This window comes from Macaca thibetana, chromosome 10 (assembly GCF_024542745.1).
Source record: "Macaca thibetana thibetana isolate TM-01 chromosome 10, ASM2454274v1, whole genome shotgun sequence".
Taxonomy (NCBI): Eukaryota; Metazoa; Chordata; class Mammalia; order Primates; family Cercopithecidae; genus Macaca; species Macaca thibetana.
In genome coordinates, this window is record NC_065587.1 from 84015082 (window position 1) to 84040684 (window position 25603).

At 37.2% G+C, this 25603-nt stretch overlaps 1 protein-coding gene across 8 annotated transcripts in view; it reads left to right on the forward strand.

Moving 5' to 3' along the window:
- The window catches only part of MACROD2 (mono-ADP ribosylhydrolase 2), a 2111745-nt gene that overhangs the window by 1379362 nt on the left and 706780 nt on the right, over window positions 1–25603 (forward strand). The window lies entirely within an intron of this gene.

The following is a 25603-nucleotide window of genomic DNA, read 5'->3' on the forward strand; positions in this document are numbered from 1 at the left end:
TGGTCCTTTTCTCTTGGGGATAGAAGCTGAGACCACAGATCTCTTCGCACAGCAACTCAGATCACTTGTCCATGAAGTTAGAATGGAGGAGAAATTACTGGCAGGAAACTCAGAAGTCTGCCTTTAGCAAGGAGGAAGAGGAAGCTCAGCTTCTCCCTCTTGGCGCCACTTCTCTTAGTCTGGGACCTGTAACGTGTGGTGAGAGGTAGTGAAACCCAATGGGTAGATGCTCTTTAGGCTTGAGTAATATAGAACTCTTGAATAATTGGTAGAAATGAAAGTAGAGTTCCTTCAAGTAGGAACACAAAGCTGTTTACCTGGAGCAATGGTTCCCAGAGTGCAGCCCTCAGATTGGCATCTTCTACGTCAACCTGACCTTCTTAGAAGTACAAAATTTCCAGCCTCACTCCAAGCCCAGAGCATGAGAAACTCCAGGTATGGGACCCAGCAGTTTGTTTTGGTAAACTCTCCAGGTGATTCTGATGCATTCTTTTATTTGAAAATCATATTCTTTAAAGGGTCACTAGCCTCTTTTCTGCTGCCTCTTTCAGCTAAAGAGCATTCAGTTTTTTAAGCTCAGTTTCATCTCCTCCTTTCTCCTCCAAAGGGAATTGCTTCCTTGACAGGTAGTTAGTTTAGATTTTTGAAATGCAGAATTGAGAGAAAGGGGAGGAGAACTGGGTCAGAACTGAGAGAAAATTTCTCAAGAGCTTGGAGGAGATCAGCGCTGGAAGAAAAGTTTCAGGTAGGGGGAAAATAGACATGTAGCCATCGAGTCTAAAGTCATCTGGGGTTTGAATCTTGGCTCTGCCACTTAGATGATGCAGGGCTTTGGTCTACTTATGGGGCTTCTCTAGGACTCAGTTTCCTCATCTGTACAGCGGAGATAAAACAACAGTAATTTCCTCAAAGGCGTATTAGAAGGTTCAGTTTGTTAATGTATTATATAGAGTGTGGCACGATGTTCAGTATCCATTAGGTATCATTGCTGGATGAAGTATATTCTATTAATTGTGTTCAAAAAAAGGGAGTAACGAATCTCAGTGATTTGAACTTCACTTCTTGATCGCTGGACTGGTTATTTTCCTTAAAAAAATGCAAATAAAATTCTCTGTTGTTACAAAGCTATTGTAGGTCCTCAATTATCATTCTCTCTGCTCCAGCTCTTTGAAAAGCTCTTTCCAAAGCAGAGGGACACAAGTTCTTTGTCCATGTTCCCTCATGAACAAACTGAAGGCTTATTTGCCTCCTAGTATATGGGTCTCTTATTTTTAAAGCTGACTTCTTAAAGATGTCAACTAGCTTTCTTGTGTACGGGTCTTAAAACATGATTTCTTCAGCACTTGATTGAATATCCAGTGAAGATTTCTGTAATAACTTTCTAAGTTCTTTTTTTCCTCTATCATAGAGTTCCATTGGCCAATAAGAAGAGCATTTTGAATCACCAACATAGATTTTTATTTTTGACCTCTTTACTCTGTTATGGGCAAAATAGTAAAACACTACATAGTGTGGTGGAAACAGCAAGGTATTTGGAGCCAGAGAAGGTAGTTCTGACTCAACCTCTAATTAGCTTTTTGGCTCAGGGAAGTCATTTATCCTCTTGGATCAATTTTCTCACTTAGTTTAGCTTTCAGCTAGGACAACAGAATCTTACAGGGATGAAGAGACAATCAAATGGGGGAAAAGTGATTTTTTAAAAAACTACAAAGTGCCATTCAAATGTTAGTTATTGAGAGTTAATGATAATTAACATTCACTGAGTGTGGATGAGGAGCTAGGCACTATGGAACGTCTCATATATACATATCTATATTTATTTACAAATAGATATAAGATTATTGCAATGTATATTACGTTCAATTTGTTAAACTTACACAGCTAGTAAATAAAACTTAGAAAATGTAATTTTCTTAACTCACGTTTAAACGTTTAAACCCCGATTAGAAACATGATCAGCTTTAGTCTGAAAATAAGAGAAAACTCTGACACAATCTGATGAAAACAATAAGGATACTTGCTATCGCTTATAATATGAAGTTCAGAGACACAGCGGATGCCAGAGTGTCTTTAACCATATTCTTATAGTTGCCATCTTTTATGGCAAGCATCACAGAAGGCTGTGTTAGAAATTTCTAAAGCTGGGAAAGGCTTCAGCAGTCAGAGTCTAGACTGTTTTCTTATAGCAGGGAAAATCAAGATTGGAGTTTCAAGGAATTAACTCATAATAGCACCAGGGGATGGTCTCTTCATCCAATCCCTGATTGGAAAACAACCCTAGGCCATGACAGTGACAGGGATTTAGTTTGCTTAGTGACTTGCTCTTTATAATTTTTAGATAAATCTGTATTTTGCTTCATTCTTCTCTCACCAGAGAGGTTGAGTTTTTCAAACACTTTTCTTGTTATTTCTCAATTCAAAGAGCAACATGAGAAAGACATGCTCTTACTAGGTCATTCCAAGTTGGTTTTTTTTTTTTTCCCATCTATTATATATAATCAGATTTGTATCTCCATTGTAGAAAGTCTTATTTGTCTTTCTGTCTGTTAAAATACCAGTAGGTTCTCTATTCTGCTAATGTAGTTTTTCTTTTTATTGCTGTTCCTTTGAGCTGGGACACATTCTATTGTTTTGTTTTAATTCTGTGATTTTAAATCTGTATATCAAAATTGTAGTCCTACTAGGCATGTAAATATTATAATAAATACATTAGTAATGCAAAGACAGCCTACAAAATAGTTTGCTCTAAAGATATTTGTGACTGTGATAATGACTAATTTCAGATACCCTGCATCATAATTTTGTTGAAATATGTAAATGACTTCCCTCTCTAAATTTCTTATGTAGAAACACACACACACACACACAGACACACACACACATTTAGCAGGTTGAAATGAGGTTCTCGAATCAGTCATCAGCACAAAGGTTGTTGATGCCAAACCCAAACAGTACAATTGTGAGTGCAGCTGGTCAGGTCTTCAATACCATTCTCTTCTTCTCAGCATTCTTCATGCCCAGTGGGTCTATTTGCATTTCCTAGAACAGGCCTTGCACTTTCTAGCCTCCAGACCATTTCTCCCAGTTTGTCCTTCACTTAGGGTGTCTACTTTTAGTATCTCCAACTAACAGAACCCTACCCTTTCACCCCTAGGGTTGAAATATACATTTTCTTAACATCTCAGACAAGCCCAGGCCAGCCAAAAACCCCAAGGGCCAGTTATCTTTTGCATTTCTTGAGCTCTGGTTGAGCAGCCCTGTTTGTAAAATGTTAATCTCAAGCACAGAGTTTGAGAGGAAGGGATTCCTGTTTTGCAAGTCATTGTAATTTTCCCCCCAGGTAGCACTGTGCCTTTAGATGAAGCTCAGTAGGTGAAGTCTTCATAAACTATTTTTTGGATTGATGGTATGATTAGAAGTAAGAAGACAATTTTGGCTTAAGTAAGAGAAAATTACAAACTAGAATTAATTGTGTGTTTTAACCAAAAAAAAAAAAAAAAAAAAAAAAGGTGTGGAATTGATCTTTTGTTTACTGTAAACATGCTTTCCTTTGAAAACCTTTCACAGAGACTGAGTAATTCTGTGCTATCTCTTTGACCCATCTTTTCCCTGTACCCTCTCTTCTCTTTCTGCATCACCCTCCTGAGGGGCCAAGCTTTCTTTTTAGGTTGCTGTCTTCCTCTTCAATGTGTTTATATATTTTTCTTCTTAGAAGTTTTGGGAAGAATTCAGTTACATTTCAAAAGTCTTGCTTCTTCAGAATTAAACCTTTAGCCCTGTGCCTTTTGATTGACTCTAAAAGTGCATGTGTGGCCTGCGGGGACAGTTGTCAGAGTGGCACCTCACTTCCAGTGTGCCCCTCTCCTGTCCTTCAACATTCCATTTTTCCTTTTAACCTAGCACTGTTGCTTTAAAAAACAAGTTGATTTTCAACAGGTCTTTTGACTTTGATGATTTCCCAAGATATTGCGTGTGTGAGGTGGGGAGGGTGTATGTGAGCTTGTTCTTTCCTGGGTTAGTGACTAGCCCGAGAGAGTTTAAGGAGCTAAACACAACTGTTTCCTTGAGTATGAGAATTATGATTGAATATAGCTCTATTTTTCTCCACTCTTGTCTTCAACATAGTCTTCTCACTGTCTCCATCTTTCTGAAACATCTATAACAGTTTTGACCCTGAACTTTATTCTCTCAACCAGTCTTATCAATGTTGTACCGTTTTGAAGTTAGGAGGTCATAAAGCCATTAAATAATGTGGAAGATTCATCGATGGCTTTGAAGAGCTTTACAAAATATGCTGAGTATTCTCAAAAATCACATCAGATCGGGTTAGAATTTTAAGAATTTATTTGGCATATAAAAGAACAGTTTTTGTTTTGTTTTGGTTGGTTGGTTGGTTTTGATTTTTTTTTTTTTTTTTTTTTCCTGGAGAAAGGTTAGTTGCTCCCAGAGAATCTAGGGCAAAAGGCTGGGACCTGATCTAGGAAAGACTTCTTGACATTTACTTGAGAGGGGCATGCAAAGGTAAATCAAACCATTTTTTACACAGTTTTAGAGCTACTTACTTTTTCTTTTAAGATTTTTTTTCTTTTTTTCTTTCTTTTTTTTATTATTATTGTTTTAATTTAATTTAATTTAATTTAATGTAACTTAATTTAGGAGAGCTAAGTAATTAAACATGAGGCCAAAGTACGTAAGAAAGTGTCAGTTTTTTTATTGCAAATATGCACACACTCTCTGGCGAAGTTCTCTGGTCCTCAGGTGTGGGGGGCCAGGGAAGTCGCGCTGGCGCTCTGGGGTGATGTTCTCCAGTCCACAAATGCGGGGCCGAAGAAGTCACCCCGACTCCGGCAGGCGGCGGACTTTTATGCCTGGGAGCTGGAAGGGGAGGAGTTCGGGGCGTGTGTGTAGGAGTGGCTTCTTGAATTTCGGTGTCCTCGGCTTGACGTCATTCTGCGCATGCTCAGTTGATTTGGTTCTTCCCCCGGGCGCGGGAAAATCTGTGAAGAACCTGGAAACAACAGGGACTGCTCCATCTTGTTCACCTTCCTCCATCTTGTCCCTTTTCCTTCACCCAAACAATTATACTTTAAGTTCTAGGGTACATGTGCATAACGTGCAGGTTTGTTACATATGTATACTTGTGCCATGTTGCTGTGCTGCACCCATCAACTCCTCAGCACCCATCAACTCGTCATTTACATCAGGTATAACTCCCAATGCAATCCCTCCCCCTCCCCCCTCCCCCCTCCCCATGATAGGCCCTGGTGTGTGATGTTCCCTTCCTGAGTCCAAGTGATCTCATTGTTCAGTTCCCACCTATGAGTGAGAACATGTGGTGTTTGGTTTTCTGTTCTTGTGATAGTTTGCTAAGAATGATGGTTTCCAGCTGCATCCATGTCCCTACAAAGGACACAAACTCATCCTTTTTTATGGCTGCATAGTATTCCATGGTGTATATGTGCCACATTTTCTTAATCCAGTCTGTCACTGATGGACATTTGGGTTGATTCCAAGTCTTTGCTATTGTGAATAGTGCCGCAATAAACATACGTGTGCATGTGTCTTTATAGCAGCATGATTTATAATCCTTTGGGTATATACCCAGTAATGGGATGGCTGGGTCATATGGTACATCTAGTTCTAGATCCTTGAGGAATCGCCATACTGTTTTCCATAATGGTTGAACTAGTTCTTTAAACGTCTGCATAACGGTTTTATTTATGTTTTAATTGACTAATAAAAATTACATATATTTATTGTTTACAACATGATGTTTTGGAATATCTTTACATTGTAGAATGGGTTAATCAAGCTAAGGAACATATACATTACCACACATGTTTATTATGGTGAGAACACTTACAGTTTACTCTCAGTTTTCAAGAATACAACATATTGTTAGTAACTGTAGTCACTATGTTGTAATGTACAATAGGTCAAAAAAAAAAGAACAGTTCACTAATTGGGAGACTTTGACGTGGAAACATGATATGAGTCTCAATATTACAACAATTACAGTACAACTTGTAGAACACATAGAAGGAAGGATTTTGATCTTTTTTCATGATTGATTATCACTTTTTAAGGCCAATAGGGCTGTTTAAGCTCATTTCTCAATAGCTGTATTGGTTTAGTTACACTGAATCATGTTGATAAGGACAAAAAGCTTATGTTTTGTTTTGTTTATGTTTTGTTAGCCTTTCAGGGAAATCAGGATGATTTAAGTTTTGGTTACTTGACTATAGGCAGTTGGCCTTGGGGTAGGTAAATGATGGCCTTCATTTTTATTTATCTATTTATTAACAGTACCCTCTCTTTTTCAGGTGAGCTAAACTCTTTATCCAAGCAATGCTAATTTCTCTGTATCTGCCTCTGTCTTCTCTTCTCTCTAAACAAACACAAACCCCAGTTAGACTGTAATATTACAGTATGGTTTTGATTCTACCCATAGTGATTTATGAGACATTGCTTAAATACACTGTCTTATTTTTTATTCATCCAAATCTCCTCATCCAGCTTTTCACTCATGTTTTTCTTCATATGCTGACAAGTTCCCTTCCCAGAGAATCTAGTCAATTCTTTTGAGGCTGGCTGCTAGCTCCCTCCCCAAGGCCTCAAAGTGCTCTGCTGCCATAGCGGAACCACGAATAATCTTTTTCTAAACAACCTGGAATTTTTTTTTCTCCTTAGGTCTGGGTATCGATCAGACCCAGAGCAGCTGATGAGAACTGGTAACCTAAACCAGGGTGCTAAGAAGCATCACTGACATTTATCTGGGCCTTAATGTGTGGCAGGAACTTTTCTAAGAACTTTCCTTATGTGATTTCATTTAATCATCTGAATAACTCCATGAGGTATTATTATTATTATTATCTTCATTATTCAGATGAAGAAACAGACCTAGGGGGGTAAGTTACTTGCCTAACATCTTTTAGTACGAGATGGGGCTTGGATTATGAACACAGAGGATCAGCCTCTAGAATTTTAGTTCTTGAGCACTCTGCCAAATGGTGCATTATGTAAGTAGGCACACACCCCTGTTTTCAAACCTTGACTGGAAACACAAGTATTATGGTTCATTTTAAAATACAATGTTAATTTTTCAGTTTATAAGCACAATGTTCACAATTTAGATGATACACTTTGGAATGGTACACTCTGTATATTGGGGACATTTCATTTGGCAGCCACCGAAACTTGTTAATATCAACAACTGGCTTCATTGGCTCCTTCAAATAAACCCATTTAATCTATTATAGCTGGCCTTTAGCAAATATGCCGTAAGTAGAAATACATTTTAAGTTAAAGAATATTCACTGTGATTAGAAGCTCAAAATAAGTATTTTAAATGTGTGTGTCTATATTTGTGTATGTGTAAATAGGTAGATAGATGGGAACACGATAGATACCTTTGAAAACCTTTTTCAGTTATGAAAGCATTTAGTATATAGTGTTAATAGAATTTTATCTATCATAGGTTAGGTGTATTCTGATGTTGAGTTTATGTTTTTAAAATAATTTGGCAGAAATAAAAGTATTGGCAGGTGGATTGCAGCTTTGGCAATTTTCACTCTAAGACATCAATCGACAAAGCACCAAACAGCAAAACATATTACTCATTGACTGGTAAGTCATAAGCCCCAGAGGCTGTTGATCATTCTGGATACTGGCTGCTTGCCTACTGTAGGACAGATGGAAGAACTGGCTGCTAAATCGTTTCTAGCACTTGAAGCCCAGCATGATTGGGGATCCTGAGCACTGCTGGAAAAATATTTCTCTAGTAACTTATCTTGTGCTCATCAGTGAATTTGCATAGCCCAAGAGAGATCTGTTTTGTTGAGATGGCTTCTGAACAAGTCAAACTCATGTTTCCAAGTCAATTTATAATACTACGCTTGTTATTGGATATTATTTAAACCAGTTTCTGTTTATGGAACACTTAGAAAATTTAATTGGAAATATTCATTTTTGGATTCAAAGATTATTTATTGTACTTTTGCTGGCAAGGCTGAAGGTAAAAGTATGGCTACATATCATTTGGCCTAATTTTATTATTCAAAACCAAAAAAAGAATATGTACTGTAATGTCTTTTCCATTGCAATGTAGTTTTAATAATGTTGTGGTGAGTGGATTATTGACCAACATTTCCTAGTCCTGGAACCACAGAGAGAAATTAGTCATGTAGGAAAGCCTAGCATGGCCTCTCTGGCTCACATTATCTTGATAAAAAAGGTAGGATTGAAGGTTAGGTTTTATTTCTTTTATTTTTCACCAGGCCCCAATATGTGCTTTTTTGTCCTTTGTCAACTTTTCTTTTTCTTTTCTTTTCTTTTTTTTTGGGATGGAGTCTCGCTCTGTCACCAGGCTGGAATACAATGGCAGGATTTGGCTTACTGCAACCTCTGCCTCCCGGGTTCAAGCAATTCTCTGCCTCAGCCTCCCGAGTAGCTGGCATTACAGTTGCCCACCACCACGCCCAGCTATTTTTTGTATTTTTAGTAGAGATGTGTTTCACCTTCTTGGCCAGGCTGGTCTTGAATTCCTGACCTCATGATCCACCCAGCTCGGCCTCGCAAAGTGCTGAGATTACAGGCATGAACCACCGCGCCCAGCCGTCAATTTTTCTTTTTAACTCTCTCTCCTTTGAATAGACTTAACCCACATAGTTGTATTGAATTCTGATGATCGACAGTACTCTGCTGGGGCTTCCTGGATTCAGAGCCCCGCAAGAGATAAAGTAGCAACAGGTAATTACTTGGTGAACAGGAGATATTGAAATTCAATCAAATGTCCTAGAGCTCTTTCATCCAGACTAAACTATCCCCAACTTACTATGGAACACACATAGACTTTGGTTTTTAGCACCCTTTCAATGCAGTGTCTTTCTTCCCTGATTGCACTGCATAAAAACTACAAATCATGCCTCTCTGTCTACCCTCCACCCCCGCGCACACACACATTTTTTTTTCCCGCCCTCCATGCTTAGTATTCTCCTTCTGTTCACATGGTCTTTCTTCAAAATACAGTTATTTATTTATGTATGGTAAATTTTTTGTAAAGATAGGGTCTCATTATGTTATCCAGGCTGGTCTCAAACTCCTGGGCTCAAGCAATCCTCCTGCCTTGGCCTCCTAAAAAATATAAAATTATTTTGAATACAGAGTTGGGAATGAAATGAATTCTTGGGTTTTAAGTTTATAGTATTTGGCCTTCTTCTATAAATAGCTGATCTCATATATTACGGGAAGAGGTGTTACTTGTTTTATTCTGTAATGATGCATAGACAAACACTGCACCGGACCCATTTCACAAAGCACAGAACCCTCACATCCACACTCATTCATATTTTCTTCAGTACATAAAATGGTTAGAAAGTATTGACACGTAGTTTTCACATTTTGATTATGTGATTTGCTCTTTGGTAACTTTTTTTTTATTGTTGCTCACAAAATAATTAAACACATTCCTATTCATGCAGACACCGTTATCAATTCATGTCAGATTAAATAATTTTAAAATTAATTAACTTATTAACAAAATAATAGTATAGTATCTTATAAATCGCCTACATATGGCATTGTTTTGATAAGCCAAAGACTACCCCATGATAGCATGCATTTGGGAGCAACCAAGAGAAGAATATATAAGAAATCTCCAGAGAATTCTATATACTTGGGCTTACCTATGGTCAAAGTATTGCCCTGAGGTCACTTTTAAAGAATATTTCTGATTTAAATAATGGTTTTGACATATCTTAAGGAAAATATTGGCAACAAATCTAGAGATGAATTGAGGACTTACTCACTTTACAAAAATATTTCTTCAACATGTAAAAGCATACAGCTCTAAAAGTCTATTATTTCAGGTTTCCCTAGTGTTTAGTAGATTCTTGCTGAGAAAAAAAATGAAAGAAGTAAAAGTAGATGCATTTTAAATTAAGGCATTAAGGCTATGCATGGTGGCTCATGCCTGTAATCCCAGCCATTCGGGAAGCCTAGGAGAGAGAATGGCTTGAGGCCAGGAGTTCAAGACCAGCCTGGACAACATGGCAACAACCTGTCTCTACAAAATTTTTTTAAAAAAATTAGCTAGGTGTGGTGGTGTGCACTTGTAATCTTACCTATTTGGAAAGCTGAGGCATGAGGATAATTTAAGCCTAGGAGTTTGAGGCTGCAGTGAGCTTTGATCACACCACTGCACTTCAGCCTCGGCAACAAAGCGAGACCCCACCTCTGAAAGAAACCTAATAATGAGAAAAAATATATAATTAAGGCATCAAAAGTGATTGATACTTTGATATGCCTTTAACCTAAAAGTAAAAAATGTATTATATTCTAATGTAAATCTGTAGAAACATGACATATAATTTACAAAATGTTGGTGAACATACAGCCTTCTGAGACATATGTTTTCTGCAGATCAATGCAAGTTGCACAGATATAACTACTGACAAATGACCTCTGGAAGTTAGAGCAGGCATTGTTAATTTAGGGCTCTATGGGTTCCAAGAGTCCCAGCCAATGTCAGACTAGGATCCATCAATTCCTGGAGTTAGGACTCAGCTTGTATGTGCTCTTATTACAACATTATTTTGACATTTTTTGTGTTCATTAGTTGGAGGACTTGGGTGGCAGTAGAAATGGAATCTCTAGGGTCAGCATCCCTGTAGTAGGAACTTGAGTCTGAAGGAATCCTTGAATAGACATCAGTGGATCTATAAAAACTTTAAAATCATAGACAAAAATGTATGGGATGGGGACAAGCCAATAATATGGTTTAAATATTTCTAATCTTTTCTGGTTAGGGAAGGTCTTTCATTAACTTCTATTAGGTTACAACCAAGGATACTTGATTGAATTGCAAATACCAGAGGATTAAATTACTGTAATATAGTAAAAATGTGACTTAAAACATTAAATGGCTTAAGGAGAAAGCAAGAAAAGAGTGAAGGTGGAGAGGGGAGTTTTTGGAGGGGTAGAACTTTATTGGTGGTAGGGGAATATATGTAACCTTATTATGGAAATATTCTCCATCACACACCCACCTTGACTATCTGTGTGAAGAGCAGAGGGCACTTTGCTTTGATACTATCTTTTTTGCTGTGCAATTTCCACCATATCACTTAACATCTTCCAGCTGTTATTTCTTCATTTGTGTTCCTCGTGTTTTGCTACTGACCTCCCTTGGAGGGATGTTGTAAGGTGTAAATCATTAATGATTATAAAGTGCTTTGGAAATAGAAAGTATTGCTTCAGTGATAACCCAGATGCACCTAGGAATTGCAGCATGAACAGTACAAAGCAAAAGGCATATTGTCAGAATTCCTTTCGGGGCTCCAGATCAGCCAGACCTTCCGCTCACATCAGGGTGAATTAGGACCACAAATCTGAAAGTACATCTGATACTGCTTGGTTTGTACATGCTCTTGTTACATGATTTTGACATTTTTTTGTGTTCATTTGTTGGAGGACTTTAAACCCTTTTCTAACCAAAGGAAACCAAAGTGCCTACTGCAAACATTTTTCAAAGATGGTGTCACTGTGATTAAGGATAAAAAATTGATCTACTGAATAAAAATGTTGGAATGGCATGTTTATCTTACTTGTTTGTCCAGATATAAGTAAGGCAGTGATTCAGAAGAAGTCTTCAATAGAATGCACCATTTATCTAATACTTTGACAATCAGTGATATCTTCTCTCTCCCTCTGCTGTCTCTCTTTATGAAACCAAACACTGACCTGTCTTTAACCTCCAATATCAGATACAAGAAAACAGAGACCAATGGAAGTAAATAATCCATCTAGTTAGTGTTAGGGATAAGACTAGAAACTAAGTATTTCATCTCCCAGTTCAGTACTTCTATATATCTGAGTATTCTTTGATCATTTCTAAGAAGATACCAAGTAGCTTTAATCAAACATTCATCCTTCCTAAAAGGACCTGAGATTTTTATTCAAAGATCCCAGAATACCAGTTATTCATAAAGCTGCCTGTCCATGCATTTAGAGTGTGATAGAGATCAACTGTAACATCTGTCATGTTACTACACTCCAGGATTGATTTCTGTGGTCTACTGGGTTTGATGGAAAGTGCCTTCTTCCCTTCCAGTCTACATATCTTCTTTAAATATGACTTATAGATCGAGGTGAATACATGATTAACTACATTTTCCTCCTATTTATTTATCTATGTATAGAAAAATGTGGGAAAGGAGCAGGAATCTAAATAAACCCCAGAATTTTCAGCTGTAGAGGTATGCACAGTTCAAAAGAGACACTTGTAGACGAAATTATTCAGATAATAGTACAAATTCCCTATTTTAGGTTCCAAATGCAGATCCAGCCTCAGTGATGAATACCTAAATATAATTCCCAGTCCTTTTATTTCACATCTTTCTCCCCAAGAACCAGCCTCTTCCTCCTTCTTTGGAGGCTCCACTCTCTAACCATTTTACTAATCCATGCTCTTTTCTCCTTGATACTATCCAATCTATATACTCTGTTAGATTGGACCATCCCAACTGAGAAAGCACAGTGTGGGATGGAGAAGGGAGAAGGCCTGACTCATTTTTGTACCGACAGTTCTGAGTGATTGGTAGGGCCAGAAAAAGCTCTTCTGTGCTACAAGCTTAGGGACAAACAAACACTACGATTGTTAGAAGATGTTAAATAGAGCAATCAGGGGTTTGACTGCTTAAATGTAGCTGCAACCGGGACCAATCTGATCTGAGCTCTGAGGCCCAGTTTGTTCCGTATAGAAACAATTTATTTTTTATGTTCTCCCAGAGAACATCAGCCTTGAAAACCTGTTTGTGCTAACCAGACTCATAGAGGACTGATTTCTGAATGTGAGTGCCACTTTATTCAACTGTAATGCCACTAATCTAGTTTTGCATCCACCATGGCCCTGTCTGTTCATACTTTCTTGGTGCTAATGGATCCAAGATGTAGAATTAGTGACTAGAAAATAAGTAGCCATAGAAAAAGAATTGGAACAGTTAGTGAGTTATTCAATCTGACCTGTAATGGAACCTAGAAAATTATTCCTATTCCTCTATGATCACCTCCTTATGTCTCAGTTGGTCAGGCTGCTGTAACAAACTACCATGAACTGAGTGGCTTATGAACAACAGAAATGTATTCATCACAGTTCCAGAGGCTGGAAGGCTGAGATTAGGGTGCTGGTGTGATTGAACTCTGGTGAGAGCTCTTTTCTGAGTTGCAGACTGCTCCCTTCTTGTATCATCACAAAGTGGAGAACAGAGGGGTGGAGAGCTTTCTCTGGGGTCTCTTTTATAAGAACGTTAATTCATGAGAGCTCTGTCCTTAGGACCTTGTCTAATCTTAATTACCGCCCAAAGTCCCCATCTTCTAATGCCATCACATTAGGGGAAGGGTTTCAACATATGAATTTTGGGATGGCATAGATATTTAGGCTGTAACACCTTATAATTAACTGAACCATGTGTGTTCATTCATTTAATATGTGTTTACTATGCTTCACTTAAGTGCCAATCACTGTCCTAGGTTCTTGTATTTATCAGTGAACAAAATAGACAATGATCTCTGATTTTAATTGTCTGTATCCAGTAGCCCATGCTGTAAGAATATTGGAATATTAGTTCCATTAGGGATAGGACTAGCATAGTGGATATTGGGCACACTTCTCTTAGTTTTATGAATGAATCAAGGCTGGCTCCTACTAGCCAAATCTGTGCCCTTTGACATTTCATTTCCAGGCTGTAAATCAGTGCTATTCATTAGAATATTCAGTGCTAATGGAAATAGTCTCTGTGCTGTCCAATATGGTAGCCACTGGAAATATGTGGCTTTGAGAACTTGAAATGTGGCTAACGCGACTGAGGAATTACATTTTAAATTTTACTTAACTTTAATTAATTGAAATGTAAATTGAAGTAGCTGCACAGAGCTAGTGGCCATTGCACTGGAAGGTGCAGTCCTGGCTGATCCACAGCCCCCTCGTGTCTCTGTGAGATTAGAGACTGCTGCCTTTGAAAAGCTGCTTCTCAGAAGACAGTGCAGTGGACCATTCTGGTTGTTTAGACATCCAGAAACCAGACTCCTCCTATGTCAAGTGAGTAGGAGCACTCGCTTATAACAAATAGGAAGTTGCATAATCAAGTAGGGAGACTTAGATTCCTGGAGATGATGTCAACAAGTGGCCACTTATGCAAATGTTTACTACTTAGATCTTCAAGGACTCCTAACAGGGAATTTCAGCTGTTTGGGAGGTCTCACAAGATACCATATATAATCAAAGGTCACGAGGCCTGGCCTAAGGTAGAAATCTTTTTTTTTTTTTTTTTTTTTTTTTTTAAACCGGCTGGAGTGCTGTGACACAATCATAACTTGGTAGACATCTTTAAACACTAGGTTGGGTTTTGAGAACAGAATTCCTGTTCCTGAAAAGGCTGTTAAGAAGGAGGCAATACCACCATCTTTGAGAAATTGTGATGGGTGGATTTTGAACCCTGGAAACCCATGTAGGCAACTTCCCAGCGACTAGAATTGGGGTACCAGGAAAGAGGAAGATTTCCAGACAAAGGAACTTATTCTCAAAAGTATACAGTGAACAGCAGCAAAGTTCACATGTTGTTGAGTCCAGTGAGCTGAACTAGGCTCTTTCCATTCTTCGTTGATAGAGCTGGCTGGCCTGGGACCTGGGAATCAGATTGTTCCAGCTGTTGCCAGGGAAGGAATGTGTGTGCCATAGGAAAAGAATTGGAACAGTTAGTGAGTTATTTAATGTGCCTGGAGGAAGGAGGGGGTAACAATGTGTTGTTTTTGCCTTTTTAGAGATTTGGTGTTTCTTCTTGAGGATATTTAGCAGAAGGACATCATTTCTTTGAAAACGCTGCAATAGGAAACATATATAAATCCTGTCAAGGTAGCTTATATCTTCAGAGGTTAAGAGGTTAATTCTCTCCGTTTATGATGACTGCCCTAAGCTTTAGTTCCATGACACCAACCACAGAGAAGTCCAGCAAAGATGGAATCCTGTGGTGTGCTGAGTCAGGAGATTCCAATGGGAGTATATTTTAGTCTGAAATCTCTGGGGCTGAAAATTTAACATTCAAAGCCAAGTGGCAAAGCTGGCTTGGGTAGCTGAGTGCATGATCAGGTGCTAGAGAGAAAAGCAGAGATTCAGTTTAGGAGAACCCCGAGAAGTTCATTCCAGCTCTTTTCTTGCTGCCTTCACAACTTTTTATTGGACCAGTTCTATGCCAGGTGACTCTGTACAGAGTCATTGTAAAGGTCTTTCAAGGCTACAGGTAATTTGGAACTTGCAACTCTCTACATACTTCAAATTATTTCTCAAAAATCTTTGGACCTAAGTGAGTTCTTGTTCCCAGTCTACCATTTATATAACCTTATTGCCCAAGATCTTTAATGACCCTTGACTTGAGTACCTTCACATATCAAAGGATTCAATTGGAGTACATGAGTTCCAAGGTATTTTTTTTCTGATGAAAAATATCTATCTTGGTTTTTACTTATTAGAAATAGAAATATAAGCACTTTGTACTCATTTTATAGGCCACAGGATAATCATCAGGTTGGTGCAGGTGTGAGGGTGAGTGTCAGAACTCCAGAGAAGTGGTTATGTTTTGAGGAGCCATATTCAGGATCATATAAATTTATATTGGGAAAATGTAAATCAAACCACTTGTACTGAATGCTTGACTACACTTTCCCATGGTACACATCATCATTTCCTTTTCAGATATGATCACTCCACTTAAAATTGTAACCCATTCCCTCAAGTAGTGGCATTCCCTGCCTCTCTTCTCTGTTTTCTCCCAATCTTAATCACTTATAATGTAATATAATATAAAATGTACTTCTTTTAGAAAAATTGTCTTATCACTCTTTATTAAAATGCAATCTCCATGCAGAAAGGGATTTCTGTTTTTTCCACGAGTATATCTTATAACTTAAACTGCTTCTGACACATAATGGGTACACAATAAGTAAGTGTTGAATGAAAGAATGAGTAAGTAAGTGAATGAATTTTTTGGCCTATAGGAGTATAAAACATACAGATTCCAAGACGTGAACCTTGTAGATGGCACCCTGTATGAGAACTTCTCAGTATTTTCCTTGGAAGTATGTCAAAGACTACAAAGTGCTCACCAACCCCATTTCGTCTTCCTTCTTGGCATCCAGCCACACAATCTTTCCATCTACCTCTACATTTGGTAACATTATGTGATAGTGTTCTGTCCAATTACATGTGGATGGAAGTGATAGTTGCCATATCCTGGCCTGGCCTTGAGAACCTGACTTCATGGTCCACCATGCTTTTCCTCTCCTATTAGGCTTGAATGGAGCTGAGACCCAGGGCATACTTACACCTCTGTGCTGAAAGTGGCCAAGTGCACAAGAAGGAAGGTTCTGAGACCCTGGGAAGAACCATCCAACTGGGAGTGCTGCCCCCTGCCTCGACACACACAGTTGAATTTTAGCATTAGCATTGTTGTAATAATGCAAGAGGTAAACTTATACTGTATTAAGCCTCTGAAATTTGAGGTTTGAACTTTTATAGCAGCAGTTATTGTTTCCTTAACCTCCAGCATGAAATTTTCATGTTTATTAAAAGAAGAAATCCAGTTTTGGAAAAAACTGCTAGAGAATATGAGTGTGTATATTACTCTGTTCTCATGGTGCTGATAAAGATGTACTCAAAACCGGGTAATTTATAAGGGAAGGAGGTTTAATTGACTTACAGTTCCACATGGCTAGGGAGGCCTTACAATCATGGCGGAAGGCAAAGGAGGAGCAAAATCACGTCTAAGATGGTGGGAGGCAAGAGAGAGCTTGTGCAGGGAAACTCCCTTTTATAAAACTATAAAATCTCATGAGACTTATTCACTATCACGAGAACAGCACAGGAAAGATCTGCCCCCATGTTTCAATTACCTCCCACCAGGTAGGTAATCGAATTCCCACTACATGTGGGAATTATGGGAGCTATAATTCAAGATAATTTTGGGTGGAGTCACAGCCAAACAATATTACTGGGTTACTGAAATAATCTCAGTGCCCTGTTCACAGACCAATGTGTCAGTTTAAGGAAAAAAAAAATTAACTTTAAAATACAGAGAAAAAATTCTGCTTTTTCTAATCAGTTAACTGACATGCTTTCATTTTTATTTCTTTAATGGGTTAATTTCCTTCAGAGGACAGAAGCATTAGGCTCTGGAGAATTTTAGCATGCACCCAGATATTTTTTTTCTTTACTTGGCCTTCATACTGCTTTCAGAAACCACTCAGTGTGTTGTGTTGTAAGAATGTTTTAAACTCATGGAATGTTTGTGTCAACTCTTTCAAATTAAGTGCGTCCTCAAGAGAGAACCAAAAATCATAATATTTTTTTCAGTGTATTTGCTAGAAGTGTATCCTTTTTAAATCATTTGCTGGAGTTTTTTATGTTTCTCTTTAATATAAGGAGTATAATCTGTGGGCCATGTATTACTACCTAGGTAAGCTGGCACACTGTGTTTTTGTGGGAACACTAATCTTTTACAGTTTTTTCTCTCCCATTAAGTTTGAAATTTGTAGTTCTAGCAATATCTTTTTTGGAACACACATTAAGAAAAATTATGGGCCGGGCACGGTGGCTCATGCCTGTAATCCCAGGATTTTGGGAGGCCAAGGCGAGTGGATCATGAGGTCAGGAGTTTGGGATCAGCCTGACCAACATGGTGAAACCCCATCTCTACTAAAAATACAAAAGTTAGCTGGGCATGGGGCCGCTCCTGTAATCCTAGCTACTCAGGAGGCTGAGGCAGGAGAATTGCTTGAACCTGGGAGGTGGAGGTTGCAGTGAGCCGAGATCGTGCCATTGCACTCCAGCCTGGGCAACAGAGCAAGACAACATTTCAAAAAAAAAGAAAAGAAAAATTATGGTGCAATAATGGATCTTAATTATGGAGAATGGAGAATGGAGAATGGAAGGATCAAAGTAGAGAAACTTTCTAAGAATCTGTTTTCTTCCCCTGGAGGTTTCTTTGAGGGGGCCTCATCTTGACTGGAGTGAGATGTTATAAGGCAGTGTCCATTCTCCTACAGCCACTCCCACCCTCTGCCATCCTGAGGCAGTGTTCTCATTGCTGATAGATGAAAGAAAACCGGGACCTCCTTGTCCATAAACTTGAAGTGAGTCTAAACGTGTAAGATTTCAGTCTGGGTTCAAAAGTGCATGTGAAGAAAAGTCTAGTGAACCCGACTGTGGTTAACTTGGAGATTTAATTACCTGAGAGAAGAGAGAGTGAATACCTTTGGCTGCCAGAGGCTTGGTACGCCTTGCTTTTGGCATTTGTTTTTACATCATTATAGCTTTGGATGCTAGTCTTCAATAAGGCTGCAGTGATCATAATGATAATGTTGTTCACAGGCACCCTGTAAGACCTCATTTACATAGGCTAATAGGGCTGAAGAAGCTCAAGTAAAAAGTAATAATGATTAACTGTGTTTTTCTTTTACTTTCGATTGTGATTTTCTTTTTTAATTGCAGATGCACTTCCATAAATAGAGTCAACTTTTAGTTCTCACCCGGGTGTAGGTAAATGGGAGGAAGTGGTGAGTGAAAGGGGAAAGTCAAATTGATATTAAATATTCCCATAACCTTTAATCACAAATGCAAATTGGTGTTTACTTAGATAGGGAATCGAAAGTTCTTGATGTCATATGGGATCACGTATTAGGATTTGAGCATTATGCAGAGTAATTTGAATTTGTGTTCATCAAAATACTGTGAACTAAATATATTTAATTGTATATTATTCTAGAAACCTTCATTTTAAATCTGTAGGTACCTATGGACATGTTAATATATTCTTACATTATGATAAAAAAAATGGTATTTTAGAAATTTCTAAATGGTTTTCATTGAAGCCAGTTAGACTTATTACCGATTCTTGATATCATGGAAAAATTAATGTGTACAATAGTTGAGATTATTATTATTTACATTCCTCCCTTGAACTAATTAATTGGTAACTTAATTTTTCTTCCCCTATCCTCTCCATGCATTGAATTCCAGAAATTTATAATAACAGCAAAAAATAAATAAAATAAAATAAATTTTAAAAACCTCATCTGTAACATGAGTAACATCTAGAATAATGAAAGGAATTTTACCTGTAGGATTTAGGTATTTGCCTTCTTGTAAATATTATTATGGAAAATGTTCACAGAAGTGATTTCTGATGTCTAAGCAAGGACTGTTTTTCTACTTTTTGACCTTGTAGGGTGGGGGTGGGGGCAGTGGTACAGGGGGAGATGGTAGTAAGTTAGGGTTAAGTGACGCTTTTACAGTTACACTATGACACAGGAGGGCACAGCAACACCCCTAAATCTCTAAGGCTGGTTGTTGCCATAGGCTGGAGAGCAGAGAGGAAAAATAACTAGTTTTAGAGACAGATAAACTGGAGTTTGAATTCCATTTTGGCATTTGCAAGCTAGATTGTGTGAAAATTAGTTACCCTTTATAACCTTTATTTTATTCATTTGTATAATAGAAAAAATATTTTCCCAGATGGATGTGAGTATTAAATGAATGAGAATTTTCCGGTTACCTACCTCTGTGTGTTGTTACATGTCAGTTCTGGGAGAGTAACACAACCTGACTCCACAGGAAAGGACAGTGGAAACCTCCTGTTTAAGATCCTCCCAGGCTCCTCCCTCTGCATCACTTCAATGGGCTGAGTTTGATCAGTGTCCTTTCCGTCTAAAAAGCCATAGCTGTGAGGATAGTAGCTTTCAGTGAGCTCCGTGAATCCTACTAGCAAATTATCAACCTGAAGGTGTTTTTGGGGACCCCTTTTCCCAAACATACAGTTGGTATTAGAAGTGAGGACCTTCTTGGAGAATGTGCTCACACACAGGGCTATTTGGCTAACTTTTAGCACAAATGAAAATCAAGGTTCTTCATTGTACCCTTTACTAGGCATGTCAAACTTTTTTTTAAGGCCAATTCCACAGATTTTTCTTGGAGAAACTTGCCAAAGGCTTAGAAGGGACTAATCCCAAATAACATGTGGCTTCAGAACCCCAGTACATCTGGTACAAACAGGTGGAGGACATTTCAGTGCAGTGAAAATAGTCTAATGTGATTTGGAATATAGGCACAGAGAAAAAGAGACTCTGTTAGTTGGTGTTGGTTGCTTAAATTAGGAAATCGTCTGGCCTTGAAGCTGAAGCTCAAACTAAGGCAGCCATAATGGTCCATGTGCAGCAGAGTGTGGAAACAGAACATGAAGAATAAAAGCAACTTGAAGGGAGAAACAGAACCAGAGCCGAGGCTTGGCAGGATGAGAGCAGTGCAGAATTGATCACTTTACAGGCCTTGTAAGACCCAGTATTTCTCCCTGTGTTTCCTTATCATAATTTTCCTCTGTCTCTTCCAAACACCCTCTACCTGAGGACAAGTGTGAGGGTTTTCTCATTTCTTGTAACCAAGAGAGTGCTAATGAAGACATTCTGAATGAGGCTTATGTTATTTAAAAATTGCTACAAAAGAGAATGTGTTAATATCGATATTTAAATTGCTAAAACACATATCAAAATATCAATATACCAAAAATATCAGAAATAATTTAGAATGGGGGACTCTTTTTTCCTAAGTGAAAAATTTAACTTCAGAAGTATTTAAAGGAATGTAAGAAATGCATATTAATACAGCAAGAATATGCCATTTTACGTATTTTAAAATAATACATTGCATTGAAATACTGGTAATATCCTTTGTTAAAGAGGTTGTGGTAAAAACATACACCCTCATACAGTATTGGAGATTGTAATATGACATTATTCTTTTGGAAAACAATTCGACAATATGTTTTAAGCTGTAATTATAATTTTATCTATTGGCCCAGTAATCCCACTCCTAGGAACTTAAATGTAAACTGTCAAGAAGAAAAAGTCTTAGGCATAAAGACATACAATTTAAATACAAAAATATGAAGCAACTTTATTTTCAGAAGGGACTAGTGGAGTAAGTTACTTTCGCTCAAATTGATGGATTGTTATGCAGCCATTACATGAGAATTATTAAGATTAAGGAGCAACAAGAAAAATTGCTTATATTCATGACACAAAATGAAAAATAATGGAGAATATAAAGTTGTATCGGTACCATGATAGAACTGCATAGGAATAATACGTACTAGTAATAATTTATCAATCGTGCACTAGTTTTGTACTTTAGGTGCATGATTTACTCAAGTTTCACAACCACCCTAATGGGTAGCACTAATCTTATTCCATTTCACAAATGAGAAATTTAGACACAGACAGTTTAAGTGACCTGATGTTTCATAGTTGGGACTGATGTTCTGTTTCAGCCCAACTGATCTGATGCCAACTGGGGTACTGTAATACAATTTTGATGTTAACCCACTGGAGTTGACATCAGACTCCACAAGTTAAAGGCTCAGTCCTCCGCAAGACTCTCTTTAATTCAGATGCCATTTGTACTTTGCTATCTGTACTTGAGCCTAGGAAGGCCACTTGCCCTTCTAACCAACTGACTATAAATTTCGAGGTTCCCACAACCCCCTCACGTATGATAATTTGGTAGAACAACTCAGGTAATTGCTACACTTTTAATTACAGTTTATTATAAAAAATACAGATGAGAAACAGCCAAATGAAGAGACATACAGGATAAGTTTGGGTGGAGGGACCAAGTGCTTCCATGCCTTCTCCTTGTAAAATCCAGGTGCATCTTTCCAGCACATCAATGCATACACCACCTGGAAAGCTCCAATGAACCTTAGTGTCCAGAATTTTTATTGAGGTTTCATTACATAGACAAGATTGATTAAATAATTGGCCACATGATTAAACTCAGTATCTAGTCCCTGCCGCTTCTTGGAGATTAGGCTGGTCCAAAGTTTCGACTCTTTAATCATGTTGTTGGCCTTCCTGGTGACCAGCCCCCTGAAATGATCTAGCAGCGTGAGTGACTTTATTAGTAGTAGTAACAAAGACAACCCTATTACTTAGGAAATTCCAAGGGCTTCAAAAGTTTCAAGCCAAGAACTGGGGACAAATACCGTTTATATTCTCTATTATACCACAAGTCCCTTTCAAGAACTAGGAAAATTTATTTTTTATTCTTGCACAAGCATTAGGCCCCTGTAATATAATTATGATCTAATAAACAAACGAACAAACAAACAAACAAAAACACTGGGTTCTAACTGTTCCAAACCTTTCCAAGCTCTAGTTCTAGTAATTTATAAGCACTAGTGATCTCACCCTCCTGGGCTCAGAGTTTTCTTCTGTAATGACTCCTTAAATGATATTAGTTGTTGCTTCAACTTCCTATCTTCCGTCACTCTCTGTTGTTTTTTTTTTTTTTTCTTTTCCTTTTTTGAGCATGGCTTACATTGTAATTGAATTTAGCCCAGATGTCAGGAGTCACTGGGTTCAAACCTTATCTTCATCATTTGTAACCTGTGTGATCTTGAGCCTTAACCTCTTGGTGCCTCAATTTTTTCATTTGTAAAAATGTGAGAATAGTAGTGCTTCCTTCACAGTATTGCTGAGAGAATAAGATGTAATTATTCAGGTAAAGACTTTACCACTGATTCTGGCATAAGTATAGTAAGGACTCAATAAATGTTCTCAAAAGTAATTTATAATGTATCAAAATTTTATAGGATTTTAAGTCAAATCTCTCCAGTATAAAAGTTGAATACATCAAGGGTCTATAGAACTTCACTTCATTCTTGATAAAAATATCAGGCATATTAACAATGACATATAATTTAAAAAATAACCAGGTGCGATGGCTCATGCCTGTAATCCCAACACTTTTGAAGGCTGAGGTGGGCGAATCACTTGAGGTCAGGAGTTTGAGACCAGGCTGGCCAACATGGCTAAACCCTGTCTCTACCAAAACTACAAAAATTAGCTGGGCATGATGGTGTACACCTGTAATCCCAGCTCCTCAGGAGACTGAGGCATGAGAATCACTTGAACCTGGGAGGCAGAGATTGCAGTGAGCTGTGATTGCGCCACTGTACTCCAACCTGGGCCAAAGAGCAAGACTGTCTCAAAAAAAAAGTTTTTTTTTTTTTTTGTAAATACATATATACAAAATTTTCACTAGGAAAATAATGATAATTTGTCCTGTAACCAAATACTGTTATTACAGGTTACCTAAGTTGCTGTGAAGAAGAATATTTTATGGACATTTTTGCTGTCATGAAATAATTACAAACTGAATTCAGAATATAACAAACCTATTTTTGTATATAGGTCAGGAAAGGATAACTTAGAAAATCCTTTATATGAACCTTTATATGAATGGAAGATCTGAGCCAGTGACTATCCAATTAGTCTAGATGCACATGTGTACCTACTTAATGGAGCAATCTCATCAAAGCGTTAGAAAAAGTAGATTTGTCTTAGAACAGTTCTAGTTTTATCATTATTCAGCCGTGAGACTTTGACTTCTGTAACAAACAAGTTAGAAATAACAGCTAACGTAAAATATGTGACTTGTGACTAAGTGAGAAAGATTATACTATATGATGCTGTCCTTAAAATTCAATTATTTCTTTTTTTCTGTTTGCTTGACTATATGCTATAAATACAATTAAAAATTTGTCTTAAAATTCATTTTTTTATAAATAACCAAGAGAACAAGAATATGGTAGGCTTAATAGAAGTTTCATTTAAAGCATTCCTTTTGCTTTTTGAAATTTTGACCTAGAACAACCAGTGTTCCTATTATGGCATATACACAATTTTTACATTTTTCTTCACTTGTGTCTATGAGATATTAATAATATTTATAATATAAAAATAATTAACATAAATATGACCAATATCCAGATAATTAATAATTCCTAAACACATTACATGTTTATCCAGTACATATATTTATAAGATACATTATCTACTTTTATTTCTTCGTATCTACATTTCTTAGAATGTAATACATACAACACTTGGATAAACATATCAGTAATTCTAATAATCCTAAACATGATATTTTTCTGATGTTGAGATAAGTTGACCTATCAAGGTAAAAATGGTGAGCACATTCTTACTGTTCATTCATTCTTTCTTGTATTCATTCAGCTAATTCAACATGAGTGCTCTACCTTCATGATTTTGAACAAAACAGAATATTAGTTCTGTGAGAAGTTACTGAGCATAGAGATTACCATTTGGTAGGAGAGATAAGTAGATATCTACATGGCTCTAATCAAAGATAGAATGCATTAAAAGATGTAAGTACAAAATGTCGTAGGAATTTGAACATGAAGGAGACTTAGGGAGCTTAAGTGATCAGTAAAGATATCTCAATTATTGAATGACTGATAAACGAGTTTTCCAGTGACACTCTAGAATAATCCTGACTGTTCCTGGGCAAGTGTTTGATCAATATTTTTTAAGTTTTTAACATTTTATAACATATTAATACTTGATCAATCAATAAATATATTGTTAATCTTTCCAAATTTAATGGCCAATAAGGAAAGAAATTGCTTAACAGTTAGTTATCATTTTGTTCGTATAATTATATACATTCTTCTGCAAGAGACACTAATTACTTAAAAGTTATCTTAGCTTGGGCTTCTAAAACAAAATACTCCAGACGGGGTGACTTAAACAACATTTATTTCTCACAGTTCTGAGGGCTGAGAAGTCCAAGATCAAGATGTCAGCAGATTTAGTTCTTGGTACTGAGCTACAGACGGTCGACTTCTCCCTGTGTCCTCCAGATGGTGAAGAAGAAGAGTTCTTGTTCCTTTTTTTTTTTTTAACAAGGGCATTAATTCCAACATGAGTGTGCCACCCTCATTATTTAATCTAACCCTAATTACCTCCCAAAGACTCCACCTCCAATATTCTCCCATTGGGGATTAGGGCTTCAATATATGAATTTTGGGGTGACATAAACATTTAGCCCATAGCAAAGGTTAAGGATCATTTATTCCTCTTCTAAATGCTATTCTCTTGGTGTGGATATGAAATAATTTTATGTTCGTGACCTATGGAGGTGAGAGCTTTATTAGCAACAACCACCAACCTGATTTTTCACTTAGAAAGACTATACAGTTGGTCTTAGAATTAATTAAATTACATTAAATTTAGAATTTAATTTAATTCAATCTTTGAGCCTACATAAAGAAGAAACTGTTCATCTTCTATATTCATTACTTATTATTATTGCTGATTCATTCATTCCACTGTGCATGCATTGATGACTTGATCTTATGAATCAGAACCTTCAACTGAGGAAACTGCTTACTCAGAATGGTAGATAATTTGGGAGATTTTTTATTTCCTTGGCCATCAAGGAGAACCAATTATATTAAATAATATTCTGGCAGCCATAGAACTATCTGTAGCTCCCAAAGTAGTCAGCTTAAGGATCATTTAAAATAAATGCAATCTAAATATTTCTTATTGTGTATATATATGTATTTATTAATTTATTTCCTGGTCTCAAGACTTTGAAGATTTTAGATCAAGTTATAGTTATCCAAAGACCATATAAATCATATATATGCTTTTAGTATATATCTATCATCTCTTTATATATGCACATGTAAAA